At 43.7% G+C, this 24,494-nt stretch overlaps 2 non-coding genes across 2 annotated transcripts; one reads left to right on the top strand and one right to left on the bottom strand.

Annotated features, from left to right (window-relative positions):
- Nucleotides 1-19,775: 19,775 nt before the first annotated feature.
- Nucleotides 19,776-19,850, bottom strand: Trnai-uau (transfer RNA isoleucine (anticodon UAU)). Its single transcript has one exon. It is a non-coding gene; the product is annotated as a tRNA-Ile (tRNA).
- A 153-nt stretch (nucleotides 19,851-20,003) lies between these two features.
- Trnai-uau (transfer RNA isoleucine (anticodon UAU)) lies at nucleotides 20,004-20,078 on the top strand. The gene has a single exon. It is a non-coding gene; the product is annotated as a tRNA-Ile (tRNA).
- The last annotated feature ends 4,416 nt before the right edge of the window (nucleotides 20,079-24,494 follow it).

The following is a 24,494-nucleotide window of genomic DNA, read 5'->3' as shown; positions in this document are numbered from 1 at the left end:
GGCTACACTCCATACAAATACTTTCAGAAATGACTTCCTGACACTTAAATCTATACTCGATGTTAACAAATTTCTCTTCTTCAGAAATGCTTTCCTTGCCAGTGCCAGTCTACATTTTATATCCTCTCTACTTCGACCATCATCAGTTATTTTGCTCCCCAAATAACCAAACTCCTTTACTACTTCAAGTGTCTCATTTCCTAATCTAATTCCCTCAGCATCACCCGACTTAATTCAACTACATTCCATTATCCTCGTTTTGCTTTTGTTGATGTTCATCTTATACCCACCTTTCAAGACGCTATCCATTCCATTCAACTGCTCTTCCAAGTCCTTTGCTGTCTCTGACAGAATTACAATGTCATCAGCAAACCTCAAGGTTTTCATTTCTTCTCCATGGATTTTAATACCTGCTCCGAATTTTTCTTTTGTTTCCTTTACTGCTTGCTCAATATACAGATTGAATAACATCCTGGAGAGGCTACAACTCTGTCTTACTCCCTTCCCAACCACTGCTTCCCTTTCATGTCCCTCGACTCTTACAACTGCCATCTGGTTTCTGTACAAATTGTAAATAGCCTTTCGCTCCCTGTATTTTACCCCTGCCACCTTTAGAATTTGAAAGAGAGTATTCCAGTCAACATTGTCAAAAGCTTTCTCTAAGTCTACAAATGCTAGGAACGTAGGTTTGCCTTTCCTTAATCTTTCTTCTAAGATAAGTCGTAAGGTCAGTATTGCCTCACGTGTTCCAGTATTTCTACGGAATCCAAACTGATCTTCCCCGAGGTCGCCTTCTACTAGTTTTTCCATTCGTCTGTAAAGAATTCGTGTTAGTATTTTGCAGCTGTGGCTTTTTAAACTGATTGTTCGGTAGTTTTCACATCTGTCAACACCTGCTTTCTTTGGGATTGGAATTATTATATTCTTCTTGAAGTCTGAGGGTGTATCGCCTGTTTCATACATCTTGCTCACCAGATGGTAGAGTTTTGTCAGGACTGGCTCTCCCAAGGCCGTCAGTAGTTCCAATGGAATGTTGTCTACTCCGGGGGCCTTGTTTCGACTCAGGTCTTTCAGTGCTCTGTCAAACTCTTCACGCAGTATCGTATCTCCCATTTCATCTTCTTTTACATCCTCTTCCATTTCCATAATATTGTCCTCAAGTACATCGCCCTTGTACAGACCCTCTATATACTCCTTCCACCTTTCTGTTTTCCCTTCTTTGCTCAGAACTGGGTTTCCATCTGAGCTCTTGATGTTCATACAAGTGGTTCTCTTATCTCCAAAGGTCTCTTTCATTTTCCTGTAGGCAGTATCTATCTTACCCCTAGTGAGATAAGCCTCTACATCCTTACATTTGTCCTCTAGCCATCCCTGCTTAGCCATTTTGCACTTCCTGTCGATCTCATTTTTGAGACGTTTGTATTCATTTTTGCCTGCTTCATTAACGGCATTTTTATATTTCCTCCTTTCATCAAGTAAATTCAATATTTCTTCTGTTACCCAAGGATTTCTAAGAGCCCTGGTCTTTTTACCTACTTGATCCTCTGCTGCCTTCACTACTTCATCCCTCAAAGCTACCCATTCCTCTTCTACTGCATTTCTTTCCCCCATCCCTGTCAATTGTTCCCTTATGCTCTCCCTAAAACTCTGAACAACCTCTGGTTCTTTCAGTTTATCCAGGTCCCATCTCCTTAAATTCCCACCTTTTTGCAGTTTCTTCAGTTTTAATCTACAGGTCATAACCAATAGATTGTGGTCAGAGTCCACATCTGCCCCTGTAAATGTCTTACAATTTAAAACCTGGTTCCTAAATCTCTGATACCTTTTAGTATCTCCAGGGTTCTTCCATGTATACAACCTTCTATCATGATTCTTAAACCAAGTGTTAGCTATAATTAAGTTGTGCTCTGTGCAAAATTCTACCAGGCGGCTTCCTCTTTCATTTCTTAGCCCCAATCCATATTCACCTACTACGTTTCCTTCTCTCCCTTTTCCTACACTCGAATTCCAGTCACCCATGACTATTAAATTTTCGTCTCCCTTCACTATCTGAATAATTTCTTTTACCTCATCATACATTTCTTCAATTTCTTCGTCATCTGCAGAGCTAGTTGGCATATAAACTTGTACTACTGTAGTAGGCGTCGGCTACGTGTCTATCTTGGCCACAATAATGCGTTCACTATGCTGTTTGTAGTAGCTTACCCGCATTCCTATTTTCCTATTCATTATTAAACCTACTCCTGCATTACCCCTATTTGACTTTGTGCAGGTAGTGTTAACTATTTTCCGGATTTGTCTTTCCATCTGATTTGTCTGATAAGTAGCTGAGTGCCAACTCATGATCCACACGCCGCCGGTATCGATACATTCTACACTCACATACAGTCAGGAAGGAGCAAGATTCCAGAGGAACATTCCAACTCTCTTTGTTTCGTTGACACGTCGCTGATGATGTTCTGTAGAGCCGCATTCGCAGCATGTAAACGATATTTCCCAATGAATATATAGGCATACAGCTTCTCTACGATTAAAGCAACTTCGTTTGGGTGTTTTATTTGCAACATGTGATAGTTTGACGACATAATGGATCCCCAAAGTCAGAAGTAGAGTGCGTTTCGGAAAGCCTATTAATTTTTTTATATTAAATTCTTAGCGTAAAATTCTTCTAATCACCAATGAGATTTTTGGGGTTGCAGGTTTCATAAAAGTTACCGGCGATATGTTCTCCACAGCAAGTTGTTGACTAGCTCAATCAAACACATCATTGTTCTGTCGCCACGCCTTAGACGAGCAAAAATTTTACGGTATTACAAATTATTTTGCGGAGATATATGATTCTCTGCTACTGGAACTCATAAACGAAGAAGCGATTACACCTCGACGGAGCCAGTTGTTGAATATCAGTACGTTCAGCTTTCCGTTGCGTCCTGTGAACCCTTAACGAATGTAGCTGAGGTCGCTATTAACAAGACTGTGTTGCCGGCGGAAGGAGCCGGTTGGAATTCTACTGATGGACGAAATTTTCAGCGAGTGAACTTGGCTGGCAAAGTGAGGACCAGTGTCTTGGATTAAGCGCCAAAATGGGTCCACTCTGATTGATCGAGTGATGATGTGTAACACTGATAACGACGATTCCTTCGTCGGATAGTGACACCAAGCTCAGTGTTTTTTAGGTGATATGCCCTTTCATTGTAACCTACAATATCAATTCTGCAACTCCAGATGCAACCGCCAGACTTACGAAACTCAAGAGATACGCTTCTTCGACTATTTGCTTGGTTTGAAGGACAGAAGCTATGGTTCGCTATGTGCTCGATAAGTTGGCAGTTACGTTTATCTGCTAAAACTGCCGGAATTTATCAATCGATAAGATCTGTTACTTGCAGGCATAGAGGTTCGTTCCAGTATATGGCCGTTGCTGGAATACTCAGGTGAAAATAAGGGAACATGCGGCTAGTGGGTTCAACAAACATAGTAAGAAAATTTATGTGTGGAAAAATAACACAACTGTCTGGTGTAAGATCGGGTGAGCTACACAGATATTAAATCACTGACAGATAGTAATACTGTTCACTGCACGGAACAGGCACTGTCTCCTAATGAATATCGCGAACCTTCCAATGAAAATTTGAGTTCACAGTTAATGATAGGGTCTAACTCTCGCAGGATCCAACAATCACGGTTTCTGACACTAGACTGCTACTAACCTGAAGGACACAGCTTAGCGCACTGTAAGAGCAATATACCGGGTGATCAAAAAGTCAGTATAAATTTGAAAACTGAATAAATCACGGAATAATGTAGATAGAGAGGTACAAATTGACACACATGCTTGGAATGACATGGGGTTTTATGAGAACAAAAAAAATTACAAACGTTCATAAAATGTCCGACAGATGGCGCTTCATCTGATCAGAATAGCAATAATTAGCATAACAAAGTAAGACAAAGCAAAGATGATGTTCTTTACAGAAAATGCTCAATATGTCCACTATCATTCCTCAACGATACCTGTAGTCGAGGAATAATGTGAACAGCACTATAAAGCATGTCCGGAGTTATGGTGAGGCATTGGCGTCGGATGTTGTCTTTCAGCATCCCTAGAGATCTCGGTCGGTCACGATACACTTGCGACATCAGGTAACCCCAAAGCCAATAATCGCACGGACTGAGGTCTGGGGACCTGGGAGGCCAATCATGACGAAAGTGGCGGCTGAGCACACGATCATCACCAAACGACGCGAGCAAGAGATCTTTCACGCGTCTAGCAATAGTTTTTTTCTTTTTTTTCTGTTCTAATAAAACCCCATGTCATTCCAAGCATGTGTGCCAATTTTTACCTCTCTATCTACATTATTCCGTGGTTTATTAAGTTTTCAAATTTATACTGGCTGGATAAAGGGAATATTGGAAAAGGGAATATTGGAAAGAAGTTTGCGTGGTTGAGTACTGTGGAGACCTGAAGGCTCGGCGTAAATTCTTAACTGGCTTCGCTGAGAATTGTTGAGTGAAAGAAGCGCAGCCAGACTTGTAGCAGCGATGGCGGCGATGGATTGCGAATAAAATTGCTGCGCGGTTGCTAAAATTTAATGTTCTGTTCCACTTTACTTAATCCACCAAGAAATAATTGATTACCTCAATTCGTCGCCACTTGCTAACCATCTCTTCATAAAACAGACAAAGATGGAAGCCCTACGCTAAGAATATGGCCTAGGGTCCATCTCCTGTTCCTCTACAGAAGGACTCATATTTTTCACGATCTGATCCATGCAAGATGAAGGCAGCAAGTGAGGATCAGGCAACGTGTGCTCGGAGTTTTATCATCTCAGTTCGAGAAAATAAAACGTGACATTGCATTAATCAGAATTTTATCAACTTTCTACCGACCACGATGCCAGTGTCCGTATCCACCCCTAGCCGCGTGAGGGGTCATTAAGAAGCCACCAAGTCGGCAGGCACTGTGCCTGGGTGGAAAGGAGTTTTCAACGAACTAGCTCTGTTCAAACTTTACAAGTCCGTATGAGGGAGGGGATCGTGAGGCTAAGCCAAATGGTCGCTTTCGTATGGGCAACATCAATTACTCCTGTACCTGAAGAAGCTATTCATGCCATTTCTTGCTCTTTCCACCATAACAGAAAGTTAGAAAAAAGTCAGCAATCACCTTCTGATAAATCTAAACTTGTTATAATTGTTGTTGTTGTGGTCTTCAGTCCAGAGAGTGGTTTGATGCAGTCTCTTTAATTTTCATGTAGGCAGTATCTATCTTACCCTTAGTGATACGTGCCTCTACATCCTTACATTTGTCCTATAGCCTTCCCTGCTTAGTCTTTTTGCACTTCCTATCGATCTCATTTTTGAGACGTTTGTATTCCTTTTTGCCTGCTTCATTTACTGCATTTTTATATTTTCTTCATTCATCAATTAAATTCAATATCTCTTCTGTTACTCAAGGATTTCTATTAGCCGTTGTCTTTTTACCTACTTGATCCTCTGCTACCTTCACTATTTCATCTCTCAAAGCTACCTATTCTTCTTTCACTGTATTTCTTTCCCCCATTCTTGTCAATCGTTCCCTAATGCTCTTCCTGAAGCTCTCTACAACCTCTGGTTCTTGCAGTTTATCCGGGTCCCATTTCCTCAATTTCCCACCTTTTTGCAATTTCTTCAGTTTTAATCTACAGTTCATAACCAATAGATTGTGGTCAAAGTCCACATCTGCCCCTGGAAATATCTTACAATTTAAAACCTGGTTCCTGAATCTCTGTCTTACCATTATACAATCTATCTGATACCTTCCAGTATCTCCAGGCTTCCTGCATGTATACAATCTTCTTTTATGATTCTTGAACCAAGTGTTAGCTATGATTGAGTTATGCTCTGTGCAAAATTCTACCAGGCGGCTTCCTCTTTCATTACTTACTCCCATTCCATATTCACCGACTACGTTTTCTTCTCTTCCTTTTCCTACTCTCGAGTTCCAGTCACCCATGACTATTAAATTTTCGTCTCCCTTCACTACCTAAATAATTTCTTTTACCTCATCATACATTTCATCAATCTATTCGTCATCTGCGGAGCTAGTTGGCATATAAACTTGTACTGTTGTGGTAGGTGTGGGCTTCCTATCTATCTTGGCCAGAATAATGCGTTCTCTGTGCTGTTTGTAGTAGCTTACCCGCATTCCTGTTTTCCTATTCATTATTAAACCTACTCCTGCATTACCCCTATTTGATTTTGTATTTATAACCCTGTATTCACTTGACCACAAGTCTTTTTCCTCCTGCAACCTAAGTTCACTAATTTCCACTACATCTAAATACCTGCCCGATTAAGGGGTCTGACGTTCCATGCTCCGATCCGTAGAACGCCAGTTTCTTTCTCCTGATAACAACGTCCTCCTGAGAAGTCCCCGCCCGGAGATCCGAATGGGGGACTATTTTATCTCCGGAATATTTTACCAAAGAGGACGCCGTCATCACTTATCCATACAGTACAGCTGCATGCCCTCGGGAAACAATTAATGTTATAATTAGAAAATTAAATAACGTAATTGACTTCGAATAAATTTTACTGAGTAACTGACATTGTTGCTTACAAGATGTTCTCGCTGTCTATGGTGCTACACCCTCAAGACACAGCCCTAACACTTCTCGAGCGAAGTGCATAATCTGGGTCTAATTTGACATTTGACAGAGTCGCACAGGAGAATATCACGCTTGGCCTACCAATACGCTAACTCCGCTGCCATTAATGCCGGTACACCGTTACACGTGTCTTCTGAGCTTGGTTTTAGTCCAAGGTTTCTTTCTGTGTGATTTAATTTATTAAGTGACTGAAGATGGTACAGCGTACACAAAACTGAGGAGAGATGTGGTAAGCGCACTCACCGATGACGGCGAGGTTGATGATGGAGTTGCGGGTGGGCGAGCGGCGGAAGTCGACGCGGCAGCGGTAGGAGCCGGCGTCGTCCTCGCGGACGCGCTGCAGCGTCAGGTGGGAGGCGTTGCCGGCGCTGCGGAAGTAGGCGCGCGCGCCCAGCACCTTGTCGTCGGCCCAGTGCTGCGCCGGCACCGGGCTGCGCGCGTCCATGCTGCAACAAGCGGCTCGTTAGCCGGCGGGCCGGACTGGCGGGCCCGGGCGGGGCGCGCTCTGCTAAACGCAGCAGCGACGAGAGTTTGTACGCTAGAGAGTCGCGCAAATGGCCCTACGTGTACTGAAGTGCAATAACTGGCCTCCCGAAAATACGATTTCAAAGTGGTGTGAGATCAAACGGTGTGAAACATAATGTTCGCAATATTGGCAAGAGTGCAGTGATGCACCTGGGGAGGGGGTGGGGGGTAATCTGATTTACACAGGTGACTAACCTATACTGATGATAAACACCACGGTGGACCGAGACAGGCGAAATCAAAGAAATCTTATTAGTTCAAAAAATGGTTCAAATGGCTCTAAGCACTATGGGACTTAACATCTGAGATCATCAGTCCCCTAGACTTAGAACTACTTAAACCTAACTAACCTAACGACATCACACACATCGCTGCCCGAGGCAGGATTCCAACCTGCGACCATAGCACCTGCGACTCAAATGCCTAGAACCACTCAGCCACAGTAGCCTGCCAATCTTATTAGTATGAAGAGGAAAAGCTGCAGACCTCCATATCACCACTGTTGTTCAACACAGAGTGTACAAGTTGAGGGTAGAAGTTCGGTGAACAGTCATATGTATTACTGCGCCCCGCAACACTATGGCGCACGAATTGTAATTTTTTTTAAAGTTTTAGGAAATAGTGGCCAGCTCTGTCCGAAGTGCTAATCAAGTTGGTCACGGAGCAGTACTGCTGATATTACGTCAAATAATCCGTCAGGACGGGTTTGCGACACAGACAAAGTGCATAGAACAGCTAACGCCAATACATAAGTGTGAAATCTTGTAAACGTGAGCATTCGCGTATTGCTGAAAACTCAGACGTTGCTAATATGACAGCACATAGCAACCCGTATTCTGTGCGGAACCCAGGAATAAGTAGTGTGGAACAAAACCAGTTGAAATCTCCACCCCCCTCCCCCCCTCCACCACCAGTACTGGTAACACTATGTCACAAGCTTAGCAACAGCTGTATGTATGAATAATTAAGCCCACAGGATCGGGATATTTTGTTGTGCTGTGCCACCATTATGTCTGTGTCTTGAACTGGAGAGAAACCACAGCTAACAATTTGATGTCTGCATGCTGATCGACTCCTCACATTTCAGACCGAGGCACTCTACTCTCGTGGTGTAGAGGCTATTGGACTTCGAAATTTCACCAATGCGTGACGCTTGTGTGAGGCCATGATCCGCCCTCTGAGGGCCTGCAAGCTATCCACATTCCGGCTAGGGGAGATGCGTCCTTACGGCTCGTAGCCCCCTAAATATCATCGACACCGCCCTGGTCAACCACTGGTCAGTGACTGAGGCCACTGCTGCTCACCATGGAATATCCAGTGTCAGTTATCGCACTCAAGTGCAGCACTTGGGGAACACGAGTATGCGCATGGGTGCATAGACAGCCAAACTCTGGAGGCCCTCAGCAGGCTACGCTTGTCTCTTAGCCTTCTTGCAGGCTATGTGGTACTGCGGTAGAAGCTGCCCAAGATCCAGGGCAAGAGACGTCACCAGCAGGTTCCGCAACCGACTGTGCTGGCACGCGTGTTGAGCGACCTAGAGGACGGCCGTCGCACTGTACATTGCTGCTGGATATAAACATTTCTTAATGCTACCACTGTTTCACCATTTCTCTCACTCATCCTAATGTGTAGCAGCCCTGAATAGCCCGCGTCGCTACTATACGCAGGATGAGTCAGTAAGAAGTAACATCCCTTTTAGTTCGTGAACAGTTCCAGATATTCCCAATTGACAGTATGCTGAGAAGAACGTGATATTTTGTACTGGTATTGCTCTTAACTGTACTATCAATAGAGTTATTAAAACAAATACGGCTTTTTAATGGAACCCTACACTTTTCGTATCTTTATTCAGCATCTCTTGGGAAGACAATAAGCGATGTAGCACCTTGAAACATTTCGCAAAATAATCCAGGAAATGACTAAAATTGGAAAGCAATAGGACGAGAGTCGGGCTATTCTGGTGTGGTGTTAACACCACGAAGCAGAGCTCCGTCGCTACATGCAACAAGACAGACTTATGCTACTAAAATTAAACCTTATTTCCTATACGTCATAGATATAATGTCAACTACGATTATTGTATATGGACCTACGACGTATGCTAGCTTCTGGCGCATCAGGTGGGGCCTTGAAACAACTGCAGTTTCGTAAGGTAGTTTTCCATTTTAACCCTTACTGTTGCTGCTTATTTGTCAAAGCCTCAAGGATGTGTCGAAAAAGGTGGATACCATAGCTACTCTATTGCTTTCCATGATTGTGTTCCAAAGATTCGTTAGCTCTAGACGTCATTGTCTTCGATGCTAAATTATCCGCGATGTTGAGAGCGCTGGGGCAGATGTCATGTGCCGTGTGTGCTAAATTACTAGTCTGCTCCAGCTCCCTGACGGCCCTTCAGTTTCTGCGACGCATCTATCCAACCGATATCCAGGACGTCGTACTACACTTACGAAGTCTGGGGAAGAGGTAGCTTTCTGCCGGGTTCCCCGGCAAATGGGTATTGCAGGGAACGTAAGGGTGGATGTAGCAGCCAAGGGCTATGTCGTAATCCTCAGTTAGTTTAGTGTACCATCTCTCTGCAAACTGTCCCTCGCTGTTGTACAGAGTTATGCGCCAATAGGAAGCAGACTGGCTGGAAGTAGTAGAATCACCCTTTTACCGTTATTTTTTCTCTTTTAAAGCAAATGCTTACGCGTAACTGCGCAAGTAATCTATAGTGATCAAAGACTCATTACGACAGCAAAAGAGAAAGAGAGAGAGAGAGAGAGAGCGTTGGAGGAATGCAGAAATATGCAGACAAACCAACCTTGCACCATAGGAATATTATAGAAAAGCAAAGGCACGTTTACAGCATTTGTAGATTTACAGCACGGTTTTGACAATGTTGACTGGAACACATTCACTGAGATTCTGAAGGTAGCAAAGATAAAATGCAGGGAGAGAAAATTGTATATGAATATTTCGGCACAGCTTGACTAAAAGAAGGGATCGGTTGATAGGACATATCAAGTCTCCTCAGTCTGGCAGTGTTAGTGTGAAGGGTAACGGAGGTAGACGGTGACTATGATTTCTCTACAGTAAGCAGGCTGAAATGCATGAAGGTTGCAGTACTTATGCCGAGATGAAAAGACTTGCACAGGTAACCTAGCATGGAGAGTTGCTTCAAACTACTATTTGGAATGAAGACCACAAAAAAGTATACATTAGCTATACGTTGGTGGAACGTCAATAACTATCGGTTATCATAAAAAGGTAATTTCAGTTCTACTCGCAAACTTTTACAGATACATAATTCCTTAGTTATCACCAGACATCACCTATTTTTCGCATCTGAACTTATCCGCTCGTGAACTTCAGATGAAATTGAGACACAGAGGTGGACTAAAGTATGGAGACATCAAATCACAACATAACCATGCCTAATACGGTTTAGGAAAACCGATGGCACTGAAAACAGCTTCCAGTAATCTCGGAACGGGTAAACACAGGTCCTGTATGGTTTTAAAAGGAATCTTACACCATTCATCCCGCAAAATTGTGGCACGTTAACGTAAAGATGGTGGAGGTGGACAGCGACCATGTACCCTTCTCTCCAAAGCAGATTACAAAGGCTCAGTAATATTGAGGCCCGCCTGGTGACTGTAGTGACCAGGGGAGATGCGAAAATTCATCTCTCTCTCTCTCTCTCTCTCTCTCTCTCTCTCTCTCTCTCTTATGCAGCTCGCCACGAATTCCTCTCCTGTGCAGACATCTCCATCTCAGAGTAGCACTTGCAACCTACGTCCTCAATTATTTGATGGATGTATTCCAGTCTCTGTCTTCCTCTACAGTTTTTAACCTCTAGTGTTCAAAAAACCAGTCGTGGACGACGCGAACTGTACAAACAGGGGCACTTTCGTCCTGGATCACACCATCGTTATTAGGGAACAGATATTATTCCATGGGGTGGATCTGACCAGAAAAAATTTACATATAACCCTCGGCTGTAATGCGACCTCTAGAGTAACTATGGGTCCCATGGAACTCAACCATATGGCTGCCTAGACCATCACCGAGGTCCTGCAATGTTTCACTGTTGGCAACTAGCAGACAACATTGTAGGCTTGGGAGAGTGTACACCAGACGTAAGTTCGACCACAAGTAGGAAACAGTGTGAAACAAGATTCATTCGGCCAAATGACTTTCTTCCATTACCCCATGGGCCAGGTTGTATAGCTTCGGTTCAAAGTTCCCCTGTTAAGTGCATTTGAAGCACTGATATATGGTTTAGGAATTCCAGTTCGACCTACAATCACCATCTTATGGAGTTCACTTCATGTTATTTTGGTGATGACAGTGATGTTCTGCAGTGACGTTTCCAGGTGCTATCCTGTTACTTTTCGTCACAATCAATGAAAATCCTTGCGATTATTCTACACACACTTTCATGGTGAATTAGTGGATGATTTTTTTCGCTTTACATGTATGCGGTATAAATTTTCAAAACGGTACTTCTTGAAACACACCGCATTTTTCGCATTTTTTACATATACTCTTATGTGTTCAGTTAGTACTGGTAGCGTCTATAATTTGTATTATGGTAAATGGGGATTACCGTGAAGGCGAATAAATGTATTTCTTGATCTCCTCTGTATTCCTCAGTTTATTATACGATTCACTATAATTTTACATGCACATTGCATTCGAAGAACCAATTAAGAAAGGAAAAGAACTTTCAATACAGCGATAAAATTGCAGGGAAAAGGTTCTGATACTGCGTCTCACAAATGATTTGACTCTTATGGTTCAAAGAGAAGGAGAGAAGGTATGTAGGTACAAGTAAGTATAAACACAAGACGAAGCTCATAAATAGCCGAAAGGAAAACAGTACTTACAAAACATCAAATTTATGGTAAACGCAACAACGTAACAAGCTTTTTCAACGGAATACCTCTGCCGGTAATAAATGTTCTTCGAGCTTATGAGGATTAATACAGTATCCAATGGACGTGTTATGTGGATAACGAACAGTTATTGAACGGCAAACTTCTGCGAAAGAAGCATGTTGGAAACCAAAATTAATCATGGATGGAATAAAACGAATATGGACAAGTTCGTCTGTGTTTAATCGTTGCGAGAGAAAGTACAAATAAGTGGTACACTCGTTTATGTAAAGACGTTTAGTAAAACCAAACGCAAAAATCTGAAAAGCAATAATGAGAAAATCTTACAGTAACAGACAGAGATAAAGAGTATACAAAATTACATGGGATGAAGAACGTAAATGTTATTGAGATATGTAATGACAAAGGAAAAGAAGGCATCAAAGCAAGTATCTCTTTAATGAAATAATTATTGACTGTGACTGTACCTGAATAAATAAATAGCGTAAATATTGTAATTCAAAAAGTTTAACGGTAGGAGCCCAATATGATACTGAAGGACTAAATTTCTATGACGGTTTGTGTCTGAGCTTTTCGGGCAATAGTAACACAGGAAAAATTCTTGCAGCACATGTCCAGGTACAAATTAAAATTTGTATTGCATCCGGTGGACTGAATCTTGCGAAACGTCTAACAATAAACGCCTCTGACTGATACGTAGAAAGCTTATGTTTGTTTAAATTTGTACAATTGTTAATTGGAATTTATACATGTGGTGCACAAGAATGCGAAAAGTACAGGTTGCATAGAAATGGGTTTCACACGTGGCGATATTTTAGCTCGTACGGAGTTGCACCCTTTGCATACATTGGCACTTGGTCTCATATTACCACTTGTTTTGGCTGCTCTGCTTCGATTCCAAGTACGTTATCTTTCAGAAAATGTAGTTTCACATTATTTGGACACATTATATACAAACCGGGACATTAAAACTGCAACACCACGAAGACGACATGATACGAACGTCAAACTGGCATGATGTTTACTACATGTTTGAATATGTAAATGATTACCATTTCGGTGCGACCGCACGAAGTGTAATTCTTTTAAATGACAATCTAGAGTCGATAATATTAATTTAGGTCCTTATTTCTCTTCACTTAGTACATTACACGTAAACAATAATTTATTAAGTGATTAACGTGTGCTGCCTTTTCTCAACACAGTTTAATATTAGTAATTACTCAGCATCCTTCACAATAGTTGTCGCCTATACAGTGAGTTTTCACTTACGTCCTCTATAGCTTACATTAATAATTATGTCTGTCACATACCTACAATTAATGTAGCATGCCACTATTGTCGTAATGGGCCTGATATAAGCGTTTAGAGTATAGTAAGAGAAAAAAAGATTGTTCTAATGTTCGCAGAAAATAAATGAAGAAAGGCTAGACATCAGTGGGCTGTCGACAGTGTCGGCTCTAGGAACACCCTTTCAGCAATATTTCTGTAACAAAGTAGATTCTTAATGCTATGATATACGGGTAATGTAACAGTGAAATTTAAGAACTAATACCTTTAAGTAAGTGGCTTTCTTTGCGTTTCTCACAATTGATAGATGAGTCATCTGATTTTATTCCTTTTTTATTTATTTATTTTATTTTCATTTTATTCCTTTTTATTTATTTATTTAACGTTGGATGAAGAAGATCATAGCTGCATTGAAGAATTACATAGGATATTCAGGGTGTCCATTCGGCCGCACGTGTTCGTTGGAGCCACTGAAGTAGATACACCTGAGATAGATGCACTGCTCACGAACGTGCGTGCAAAGGACGTTCAGTGATAACAGGTTTACGAAGAAATATCAAGTAATACATAAAGAACGTAATTTACTTGGCTAATAGCACAGCACACGTGCTAAGACATCAGAGAATAACTTACATGCTACTAGAGGTGCCTGAAAAGAGTAAAAACTATAGGGGAAGGAAGAGATTGGAATACGTACACCAATAAATTGAGATCGTAGGGTAAAAGTGCTACTCTGAGATGAAGAAATTGGCACATGAGAAGAATCCGTGGCAAGCTCATCACACTATTCAGACGACTCACAAAAAAAAAAAAAAAAAAAAAAAAAAAAAAAAAAAAAAAAAAAAAATAGAAAGGGAGAGAATGCGCTGAAAATGTATCTTTGGAGCACAACATTATATAGTTCTGAAACTTGCACTGTGGGAAAATCGGAAAAGAAGAGAATCGAAAAATTAAGATATGGTGCTACGAAAGAATCAGGTGAACTGATAAAGTAAGGAATGAGGAAGCCCCCCGCAGAATCGGTGAGGAAAGAAATATATGGAAAGCACTGACGAGAAGAAGGGACAGGATGATAGGCATGTGTTAAGGCATCTGAAATAACTTCTGTAATACTTGAAAGAGCTGTACAGGGTCAGCCGGCCGCGGTGGCCGTGCGGTTCTAGGCGCTCCAGTCCGGAGCCGCGCCGCTGCTACGGTCGCAGGTTCGAATCCTGCCTCGGGCATGGGTGTGTGTGATGTCCTTAGGTTAGTTAGGTTTAAGTAGTTCTAAGTTCTAGGCGACTAATGACCACAGAAGTTGAGTCCCATAGTGCTCAGAGCCATTTGAACCATTTTTTTGTACAGGGTCAAAACTATAGAGGAAGGCATAAACTATAGTACAACCAGCAAATATCTGAGGACTTGGGATCCAACTGCTAGTCTGAGAAGTAAAGGTCTGCATAAGAGAAAAAAATATGTATAACATCCCTATTTCTTTTTGTACATATTGGATTATTAGCTGAGGATTGCATGGTATGGTCGTTGCTTGTTCAGTTGTCGGCTATAGTTAGAACTTACAATCTTTAGACTCCTCCAACACGAACAAGCAATTACTGCTTACAATATTAATAGTTATTCATTCCCTTGTTACCTGTCAGTTGGACATGCAAACCTATGTCAGCAATTTGCGCGATACATCGCCAGCCACGAGTAAAGGGTATTAATGACACAGAAACTAATATAGTGAGAAGTTTTTACTAAAATAAGTCCAAAACATTATCCTGTGATTTTTGCACGACACACACAAATGCTGATTTGAATTTCGTCGGTTTTTAAAACTCTACAGATAAGTCGTTAGAGAAGACACCAAAATATATCACTAGTAGAAGGATGAAACGTAAACTAAAAATGGAGGAACCAGTCATTTAGGAACACTCTAAGACCTACGGTCTTAATAGTTCCGTCTGGACAACTAGAAAGATATCGAAACTGATAGCACATACGTTCCACCACCAGCCAAAACAAACGCGAGTTTTTTTCTATGTTTAATTCTTCACTTTCGTCAGGACAAATAGTCTGCTCCGTTGAAATGTGTAATACTCAAGCTTGTATGTCTCAGGCAACAGCAACTGGAAGGTCTTCATAGGGGTTAAGTAAACAGGGCCGCCAGAAAAATTCCTGAAATGTTGTAGGGGTGTTGAAGGTTAGGTTGTCCCATAGGTAGAAAAAACTTAGATACGTTGTGCCGTTTCCGAGTTAACTGCATTTGAAGTCAGCCAGACAGGCCGTTGACAACGCAAATTCAAGTGGCCCACCAGATACAACTCGTGTCAGGTGTATTCGTAACATAGTTCATAGCGCGCAAGATTGCTCGGCCTCGGTCCTTACTGTCGTCCCCTGTCCAATTTTTGTATCGCTCTCTTCTCTGGCGACACCATCTCGGCGGGCCTCTTGAGTTTCTGCGCGCAGCAGCCTGTTTGGCTAACTCGGAAACTGCGCAACGTATCAAATGTTTTTCATAACAATTATTTCTGAGTACAATCTACCTTGCAACCCCCTCACAAGTTTACAGACCTTTTCTGAGCAGCTTGAATAGAACCATGCACTGCAAGATAATGCCATATTGGGAGACGGTTTGTCATTGGCGTGCACGTATCTGAAATGGACATCTCAGCAGAAGTTTAAATTTCGTCCCTCACGGTACAAGATATACAGGGTGAAGCGAAATTCGCGCACTTGGGCTTCGCAGCGCAACTTCTCACATGTCATCGATACAAAAATGTCTGTCACATAATTTCGTCCGGCGAGTACATCCGGCAGGAAAAGGACGTTAAAGAAGGGCAATGTGACAACACTGTAATCACATGTATAGTAACTGCCTCTGTGAGCAGATATTATACGTGTTATACAGTTGGCGCAGTGGGTATAGTTTTGGGTTAGCATGCAGGAGGTTGATGGTTCAATCCTGGGTTGAGGCATACGGTTCTTATTTGGTAAATGTGGTCCAGGTGATACAGTATCTGTCATCTTATTCGTCAACACCGATTGCAGAGGGTCCTCTAGAAAACAAGTGCACTCGCATACTACAATCGTTGGAATGGAAGATTGGTCAGCTTTGAAAGAACCCTTTCCACATCTACTAGATGTGAAACCTTTTTTCTTTGTACCCTCCTCCAACGGTCCCATAGATTAGTAGCAACTATATATATTATTCTTGCCTCGTTCAGGCCCATTATATTTTGTTAGAGCCTTACGTTACCAGTAGGACTAGCAACATGCTTTGCAAATATTATCCAAACTCGGTTACTATTTGTATGTGGTATCAACATGGTCGCACTAATTATGCCTTTCAACACTGATCTGGTAACTGCATGTTGTTTAGTACGTATCTCAATGCATTATTATTATTACTATTATTATTATTATTATTATTATTATTATTATTATTATTATTATATCGATGGGATTGTGGAAACATCATTTCTATTACCGTTAGGGAAACAGTGTAATTCGAAACCGAACATTTCACAATTATCGGTATTGGGATGAATCATGCAGAGTGATACCTGTCAGAGGAGGACTGCGCATTAGGTAGAACAGCGTGCAGGACTGACGGCGTGCTTATATTGTATGCACTGTCTATCAGACAGCGACTAGTTGCGAGAGAAGTAACGCACCAGTGACAGACTCCAAAGTACGAATACGTGCATGAACGTATCGAATTTTCTCATTGTAAAGCACTAAGCCACTGTGATAGACGTATGGCATACACAAATGATGAATATGTGGATATGATTCTGGTCCTTGGTGCATCTGATAATTGGGCTGCTGTTGCTGCTCGTGAATATGCTTCTAGATATCCTTGTCGACGCCATCCAAATAAGAATCTGTTTCGTCATCTGGAGCTGCGCCTTTAGGAGTCAGGTTCTCTCCTTCCACCATTATGTGACAGAGGTTGTCCACGGACTCGCCATACTCCAGCTACTGGGGAAGTTATTCTGGAGGTCATACACCAAGAACCTCAGCGAAGTACACTCAGTGTAGCAAGACAGCTGCGCGTCTCGCAACACACGGTCGTTAACATGCTGCACGAGCATCAGCTGCACACCTATCATTATTTTTTCACGCATCACTAGCATCCTGCAGATCACCATCAGGTGGATGCCATTCTGTGAGTGGTTCCAACAACAACAGGAAGCGAATGATGATCTTGTGAACGCCGTAATATAGTCAGCTGAAGCAGCCTTCACTTATGAGGGTGTCTTCAATATGCACAATGCCCACCATTGGTGTGGGCTTAACCCTCACGTTACCCCCGACTGTGAATATAAGGTGCGCTTTGATATCAACATCTGGGCCAGAATATTGGGCGACAGGTGTTTGGGCCCCTACATGTTGTCTGACCGGTTGACTTCACGAAGGTATCATGTAATCCTCTCAAACTATCTGCTTGATGTGTGGGAAGATGTTCCACTACATGTTCAGCAGAGGTAATGCTTACAACATGATGGTGTACCTCCACACTCTGGAATCAATGTGCGACAGTATTTCGACAGAACATTTCCAGGGAAATGGCTTGGACGTGGAGGTCCAATTGTATGACCATCGCTTTCACCTGACCTAAATCCCCTAGACTTTTTCCTATGGAGACACCTGAAGAAATACGTGTACTCCACTCCACCGACGGATGTGGACGAATTCGTAGCGCGTGTTCATGCTGCTCTTGTTACTGAGGACGCAGCTTTGCTGTGAAGAGTCCAGAGTTGCACGATCCGGCAGGTTGTGCAATGTTGGGACATGCAGGGATGTCATTTTGAGCGTATGTTGTTCTGAGGACAACGCATTCTCTTCTGAATGTCATGCGGCCATTAATATGGTCATTATTATTGTCACTGGTTGCTAAAATGCGACATCTAAGCGCCATATTAAATGTAGTGTAAATGACAAGTAGATGTTATGTTACTGTACTGTGCTATATCTTTAGCAACTCGATATTGTTTTTGTAGTTATTCTGTCCTATGCCAGGTCATTTGCTTCAACTGTCTATTCCTAATTTGTTATGTTCAGTGTTACAAAATTTAGTAAATTTACGATTCATGTGACCTAAGAAACGGTGTATAATACAGTATGAAATGACAGAACGAAATAAGCAAATAAAAAAAATTATCCCCAACGCCGGATCGAGCCCTCGACCTCCTGTACGGAATAGCAAACAGGAGCTGACAGCGGTAGTTACCATTCATGTGATTACAATGCTACCAGATTTCTGCTCTTTAACGTCCTTTTTCTGTCGGGTCTACTCGCCGAACGAAATTTTGTGAGAGACACTTTTTTATCGCTGGCATGTGAGGAGTTGCGCCAGGAAGCCCGAGTGCGCGAACTTCGCTTCACCCTATATATGCACATCTGGACCACGAATGCAGGTGGTATTGGCAGTGTTCAGAATGTATCGTTCGTGAATTTTGGTCTTTCTCAGTTCATGCATTTCTTAGTACACTGGCAACTTGCAAGAAGTTTCTAGTTATTCATCACTTTTCTTTCATTCATGCAGTCGTTTGCGAAAGATTTAAACTGACAACTTGCAAGAAGTTTCTAGTTATTCATCACTTTTCTTTCATTCATGCAGTCGTTTGCGAAAGATTTAAACTGAAAGATAGTAACAAAACTCTTCTTTATGACACTATCGTTCCCTTCACTTGGTAATTAAAGACAATGTCGGTTACGAAAAGGCGACTCCCACTGTTCCTGAATTAGCTATAGCGGAACTACTTATGAAGGGTGTTCCTTTACAGCTTTAGCTACTCGGAAGAGGTTTAGCGAACTTCAACTTGTTCAGATATAAACTAGAATTGAACTCCTGTCGTACAGCCTGTGTATATTTGGTATGCACCACCATGCATCCCTTATTGTTTATTGCAGGACATTCGGTTCCATTAGAATTCCTTAGTCATGATTCTGTTACGGTATCTGTAACTAGCATTCTTATTGCACAAGTAGGGATTTAATCTTCCACTTAATGCTGCAGCGTTTTGTTGACTATTAAAATGTTATCTTACCACGGTGCTGCTATAATCTACACTGATCAGCCAGAATATTATAACCACCGACCTGCAATCGATAGCAGCGACACCGGAGCAGGTATGACAAAGTCAGAAACACAGACGGTGCATGTAGTATCAGTAAGTCTGCTGTCCGTTTGTAGAATAGGGAGGGCACGAGATCAATCTGAGTTTGACCGAGGGCAGATAGCAATGGCTTGGAGGCTCGGCATGAACATTTCGGAAACTGCACGGCTTGTTGGTATTCGAGGAGTGCTGCTGTGAGTGTCTTGAACACGTGGCGAAATAAAGGTAAAACCACTTCCATACGTCGTAGAAATGAAATAATAATTAAATGGACACCCTAGCTGTAAACGGGCGTTGATATACTTCGTTGGGGACATGTTGAAAATGTGTGCCCCGACCGGGACTCGAACCCAGGATCTCCCGCTTATATGGCAGACGCTCTATCCGTCTGAGCCACCGAGGGCACACAGGATAGTGCGCCTGCAGGGACTTATCCCTCGCACGCTCCCCATGAGACCTACATTCGACTACGAATGTAGTGGTGTGGACATGTTGGGAATGTAGGTCTCACGGGGAGCGTGCAAGGGATAAGTCCCTGCAGACGCACTATCCTCTGTGCCCTCGGTGGCTCAGACGGATAGAGCGTCAGCCATATAAGCAGGAGATCCCGGGTTCGAGTCCCGGTCGGGGCACACATTTTCAGCGTGTCATCAACGCCTATTTGCAGCTAGGGTATCAATTTAATTATCATTTCATTTCTAGCAAAGCTGCATGGTCATCTACGGTAACCGTTCTTTCGGGAACAGATACTAACGTCATATATACACTCCTGGAAATGGAAAAACAACACATTGACACCGGTGTGTCAGACCCACCATACTTGCTCCGGACACTGCGAGAGGGCTGTACAAGCAATGATTACACGCACGGCACAGCGGACACACCAGGAACCGCGGTGTTGGCCGTCGAATGGCGCTAGCTGCGCAGCATTTGTGCACCGCCGCCGTCAGTGTCAGCCAGTTTGCCGTGGCATACGGAGCTCCATCGCAGTCTTTAACACTGGTAGCATGCCGCGACAGCGTGGACGTGAACCGTATGTGCAGTTGACGGACTTTGAGCGAGGGCGTATAGTGGGCATGCGGGAGGCCGTGTGGACGTACCGCCGAATTGCTCAACACGTGGGGCGTGAGGTCTCCACAGTACATCGATGTTGTCGCCATTGGTCGGCGGAAGGTGCACGTGCCCGTCGACCTGGGACCGGACCGCAGCGACGCACGGATGCACGCCAAGACCGTAGGATCCTACGCAGTGCCGTAGGGGACCGCACCGCCACTTCCCAGCAAATTAGGGACACTGTTGCTCCTGGGGTATCGGCGAGGACCATTCGCAACCGTCTCCATGAAGCTGGGCTACGGTCCCGCACACCGTTAGGCCGTCTTCCGCTCACGCCCCAACATCGTGCAGCCCGCCTCCAGTGGTGTCGCGACAGGCGTGAATGGAGGGACGAATGGAGACGTGTCGTCTTCAGCGATGAGAGTCGCTTCTGCCTTGGTGCCAATGATGGTCGTATGCGTGTTTGGCGCCGTGCAGGTGAGCGCCACAATCAGGACTGCATACGACCGAGGCACACAGGGCCAACACCCGGCATCATGGTGTGGGCAGCGATCTCCTACACTAGCCGTACACCACTGGTGATCGTCGAGGGGACACTGAATAGTGCACGGTACATCCAAACCGTCATCGAACCCATCGTTCTACCATTCCTAGACCGGCAAGGGAACTTGCTGTTCCAACAGGACAATGCACGTCCGCATGTATCCCGTGCCACCCAACGTGCTCTAGAAGGTGTAAGTCAACTACCCTGGCCAGCAAGATCTCCGGATCTGTCCCCCATTGAGCATGTTTGGGACTGGATGAAGCGTCGTCTCACGCGGTCTGCACGTCCAGCACGAACGCTGGTCCAACTGAGGCGCCAGGTGGAAATGGCATGGCAAGCCGTTCCACAGGACTACATCCAGTATCTCTACGATCGTCTCAATGGGAGAATAGCAGCCTGCATTGCTGCGAAAGGTGGATATACAATGTACTAGTGCCGACATTGTGCATGCTCTGTTCCCTGTGTCTATGTGCCTGTGGTTCTGTCAGTGTGATCATGTGATGTATCTGACCCCAGGAATGTGTCAATAAAGTTTCCCCTTCCTGGGACAATGAATTCACGGTGTTCTTATTTCAATTTCCAGGAGTGTACGTCGTAGAGTTGCGCGGCCGCCCCTTATTATAGATGTCGGACGGAACTAACACCAGACTTTAATTCTGGGCAGGGTACAAGTGTGAGTGGACATAAAGTGTACCGAACACTGCTAACGATGGGCCTTCGCAGCCGACGACCCATGCATGTGCCAATGTTAACACTACGACATCAGCAACTACGGCTGAAACTAGCACGTGACATTCGTCACTGGACGTTGTGCAGGAGCAGAGCGTTACATGGTCTGATGAATCCCGACTCTTCTTCATCATTTCGATGGGATGGCACGATTCCGTAGTCTTCCAGGGGAACAGCTCCTTGACACCTGTGCTGGAGGACGGAGACGAGCTAGCGGCGGCTCCACATGCTCTGTGGAACATTCACGTGGGCATCCATAGTGCAGCGGAGCTCGTGCAAGGCACTATGACGGCTAATAAATATCGCGCACTGGTTGCAGACCACGTACAACCCTTTATGACGATCATTTCACCCGACGGCAGTGGCATTTTTAAATAAGATAATGCTCCATGCCACAAGGCCAGGAGTGTGTTGGAGTGATTCGAGGAACACAGTGGTGAGTTCCAAATGCTGTGCTGGCCGCTAAACTCGCCAGATCTAACCCTACTGAACACGTCTGGGATGTGTCAGAGCTCATGGTCCCTCTTCCCGGCATTTACGGGAATCAGGTGACTTTTTTGTGCAGATGTGGTGTCAATTCACTCCATCGACCTACCAAAGCCTCATTGCTTCCATGCCACGACGCGTCGCCGCTGTTATCCATGCCAAAAGTGGACATATCGGCTATTATGTAGGTGCCTATAATGTTCTGGCTAATAGTTGTACCTCCATTATCTTCCATTTTATGAATAATATATATATTTGCCATTATTATTATTAACAAATTTACCATTCGTTGTAGCGTGTAACATTCGCATATTATTATTTTCACTCAATAACAACAACTGTAAATGTAGTTTTACAGATACACAAAGCGCAATAGCCGTCAGTGTCGTTATCAGGGATTGGCTAGGAAGACAGTGCAACAAGAGATTAACCAATAGTCACATCTAGCGATGAAAGGATGTAATGGTTTAGCATTATATCTGAGAAACTAAAAGTGAATGCTGTGGGCACCGCAACCTGCACGTGGTTCACACGTAGCAGAAACGCGTAAAACTATCCGGCCCAGTCACTTCAACGTGACCACCGCCTATAATTGACCACAACGTGCGATAACATTTCACAGATGACAAGTGATACAACTAGCAGTGGAGGGCATATAAAGCGTCTCGGGGACAGTCGAGGTGGTGGTAGGGGACGAAAATGAGCACAGTCGTTTTCATTATGCAGAAACGGAATGATTTAAGTGAAGTCCAAAAGAACATGATCACTGTCTTTTGGGCCAAGAGTGGAAGTATTCCGAAAGGGCTCAGTATGTAAACTATTCGCCTGCCGGCATCGTTAAAGTACACCGTGCACTGCAAAAAAGGCTCTATCTAAAACCGGCGCAGAGGCAACTGTGGTCCACCACGGGGCCTAGACGACAGGGATGAGCTAAAGAGATGTGTACAGGCGAATAGACAAGTAGCTGTAGAGCAACTGATCACCCAGATGAACCAAGGGTCCACCAAAAGTGTCTCCTCAACGAGCGTTCAAACAAACGTTGCAGCATATGGGCATCTGCAGTAGGCGCGTCGGTCAGGAACACCGCTGTTCATCGATGACGAAGTCTGGAATTTTCACGCCGATGACGAAGTCTGGAATCTTCACGCCGATACCGCTACTGGACGTCCAATGAGTAGCGACAGGTGATCTTCTCAGATGAATCACTTTTTATGCTCCACCACAAGATGGCCGCTGGCGTGTACGATGTGAACCATCTAAAAGCAAACACTCTGCATGCGCTATGGTCTGGGGAATGTTTTCGTGGTATTCCCTGGGTGATTTCCTCATTTTGGAAGGCACAGTGGAGCAACACGAGCATGAGTTTATCCTTATGGAGCACGTCCACTCGTAAATCGAGTTTGTTTTTCCTCGGCGCGATGGCATCTACCAGCAGGACAGTGCAACGTGTCACGCGGCTCGCAGTATATGTGCTTGCCTCGAAGAGCACCATAATGGGTTTACCATACTGCCCTAGATACCAAACTCTCTGGATTAAAACCGAATCCAGAATCTGTGGAACCACTTCGATGGGCTGTTAGCACCATGGATTCCCAAAAGACAAACCTTGCGTAGAAACCGAGAAACCCTGTTAGTATCTTCCAGAACCTTATCGACACCCTTCCTGCACGACTCGCAGCGGTCCGTCCAGCAAAAGTTGGTTATCTATGCTTTTGACAGGGCGTGACATTAAAGTGACTGTACAGTATATTTAGTCGGTTTTTGTCACACACACACACATACTCACACACACACACACACACACACACACACACACACACACACACACACTTCTCCATAACCCTCTTCAATTGCGATGATAGATACACAGCAAGAGAAACAGATAGGATGCATGTCATGGAGATGAAAGAGGTGTGAAAGTTGCAGATAGGAAATACAAGCTGAGCCATTCCTGTTAGCCACTAGTCCACCCGTTTTAACTTCGCAAGACACAATGGTGTGTAAAACTTAAGGACGAAAATAACTTTCACGTAATGTGTCACTGCCAAGTAACATAGCTCGATGAAACTTAGACCATACATAGAAACCACGGCTACGTATAACGCTGGACGTACCTTCGTATGGTTATAGGCGAGAACACGTGATGACTCAGGAACATTGCCGAATATGGTTGTTTTGGTTGTACAGGTGTTACGGTGTTCGATGACATAATGTTGCATGGGCGTTCTGACGTTTT

The sequence above is a fragment of the Schistocerca cancellata genome, chromosome 1 (genome assembly GCF_023864275.1).
Source record: "Schistocerca cancellata isolate TAMUIC-IGC-003103 chromosome 1, iqSchCanc2.1, whole genome shotgun sequence".
NCBI lineage: Eukaryota > Metazoa > Arthropoda > Insecta > Orthoptera > Acrididae > Schistocerca > Schistocerca cancellata.
The sequence above is the reverse complement of the archived record's forward strand: the minus strand, read 5'-3'. Positions and strand labels throughout refer to the sequence as shown.